Below are 2,516 nucleotides of genomic sequence, written 5' to 3'. Positions count from 1 at the left end.
TATGAATTTGGAACCATTCATGATAGTTTTCTTTGCTCCTATGCACATAAAACAAGTTTGATAGAAATCCTCCAGTAACTCCATCCAGCAGCGACCTGCAAGACTAGACCAGAACGATGCTGTATTTATCCAGTGAACCCGAACAGGTAGGCCCATTTGCTTAAGTTCTCAAGCCATGAACTTTCCAAACATACTCTTATTGCTTCCGCCAATATTCTCAACAGTGCATCTCTCAAATTCTAGGGAGGGGATTCACTAAACCATGCCACTTTTGAAAATTTGATTTTACTTTTTCCCATCAACCCCTTCTCCAACTGCATAACACACTCCAAGCATCTTCTCGCTCCTCTTGGCCCTCCCAGATCCACTGCCCATCATCTGTGGGTCTTCCTTGGGTTCTCTGCAGGACTTCAGTTACACCCTGTGGACATGCTCCCTTTTAATTGGTACCTTCTCTTTCAGTTTCACACGTGAGCAGGACACATTGCCACTTAATTACACTTGTTCTCTCCTGCCCTCCACACAGCACGGTCAAAGAGAAGACCAATATCAAAGGGAAAAAATCACCCATTTATTATTTGTATTTATAGTCAAATACAGGAGTTTCCAAAATGTAGTTCCTTTGAGATATAGCTTGGATGGTAGCGTGTTTCCCTGACACGCAGGGATCCTTGAGTCAGTCCCCAGCACTGCATAGACTGGGTGTGGTGGTACACAATCCCATCAATCAGAAGGTGGAGAAAGGAGGATCAGAAGTTCAGTCATCTTTGGCTAGGTAGTGAATTCAAGCTAGCCTATGACACATAAAAGCCAGTCTCAAAGATATCACTCAAAACAAAGGTGGCTTCTGGAATAAAATGCAAAATGGCTCAGTCCCAACCCACCTGAGCCCAGTCTCAGATTCTAGGAACAAAGTCAACATTAACTGTCTCTCCCTGGTGATTCTGATGCACACAGTGTTTGTGTGTGTGTGTGTGTGTGTGCATGTGCCCATTTGCATATGTGTGTATTGGTGTGTGCATGTGTGCACTTATGTGTACACTTATATGTTGTGTGCATATGTGTGTGTATGTGTACAAATGCATGCTGTGAGTGCACACATTTGTGTGTGTGTGTGAGCACACTCTCCCAGGTTCCCCTAGTGATGCTAATAAGCATCAGAATCTCCTGTTAAAATTCAGACCTTAAGAAAAACAATCCTGAAAAAAAAAAAAGAAAAAGAAAAACAATCCTGGGTACAAGTTGTGTCGTCGATAGGTTCGAGGATTTTGGAGGTGAGAAGGCTAAGTGGAGAGGCTCGAGGTCACGGGAAGCTGCTGAGAGTTGGGAGCATAGGGGTTGCGGGAGGCAAAGCCGGCTCCAGCCACAATGATTGAGGTGGTTTGCAACGACCGACCGTCTGGGAAGAAAGTCAGCGTTAAGTGAAACACCGATGACACCATTGGCGACTTGAAGAAACTGATAGCCGCTCAAACTGGCACCCGCTGGAATAAGATCGTTCTTAAAAAGTAGTACGCGATTTTTAAGGACCACGTGTCTCTGGGAGATTATGAAATCCACGATGGGATGAACCTGGAGCTTTATTACAAGTAGAGGGGAATTCCTTCCTCCTCCTTGCCCTGCTCTGCCCTGCCTTCCTCTCCCACCCTCATTTGACACTGGTATAGATGGCCATTTTTAACAGTTCACATGAATAAAGACTTTGCTGCTGAAAAAACAAAACACACAAAAAAAGAAAGAAAAAGAAAAACAATCCTGAAGGACAAGCATGTGAACATATATGTTTGAGAATTTAACTGCCTCCTCTTTCAAGATTAGCATTTGGGATAAGAAGAAAAGCTAACCTGAGAGCTACTCAATGCCATGGCTGAAGCAAGGAATTAGCTTCCACTACTTTCTGAAGTGTGTTAAATGGCAAAGAGGAGGGGAAAATGACTGCTTCCTCCACTAAAATAAGCTATTGGATGGTCTGTTCCATACTGTGGCTGTGTTTCTAATTAGGGCCAGAGGCCTCACTAATCTTCATTATCTGAGCACTGGCCTGGTGAGAGTTTTACCAGGTTTAACCAGGTTTGATTACACATTACAAACCCCTCAAAACATCAATAATTCCAGTGGCTGAAGACACGGAAATTTCATCTTCTCTCACATAAGGCTAGAGGTAGGCAGCCTCATTGGAGGAATGGCTTTGTTGTGCCCAGGGACTCTGCATCCCTTTTCTTTCCCCTGTTATCTTCAATGGGCAATTCATGGCAAGGATGACTGCTTTAGTTCTCAATATGACATTCAAATGATCAGTCAGCAGGAATGAGACAGCTTCAGGAGTCAGCTTCCTTTAAGGACATTCACTGAAGGGAGATAGACACACACACACACACACACATACACACACACACACACACACACGTATATATCCAACACCAGTTGCAAGTGAGGCTGAAGAGACAGTCTGTTTTAGACAGCCACAAGCCCTGCTGAAACGGGGAGTATTTTGTTGCTGTGTTCTCCTAAGGGAG

General features: G+C 44.1%; 1 pseudogene; it reads left to right on the top strand.

Annotated features, from left to right (window-relative positions):
* Positions 1–1,368: 1,368 nt before the first annotated feature.
* Positions 1,369–1,711, top strand: LOC114626810 (annotated as a pseudogene).
* Positions 1,712–2,516: the final 805 nt, after the last annotated feature.

This window comes from Grammomys surdaster, unplaced genomic scaffold (genome assembly GCF_004785775.1).
Source record: "Grammomys surdaster isolate TR1022 unplaced genomic scaffold, NIH_TR_1.0 239, whole genome shotgun sequence".
NCBI classification, from domain to species: Eukaryota; Metazoa; Chordata; class Mammalia; order Rodentia; family Muridae; genus Grammomys; species Grammomys surdaster.
The sequence above is the reverse complement of the archived record's forward strand: the minus strand, read 5'-3'. Positions and strand labels throughout refer to the sequence as shown.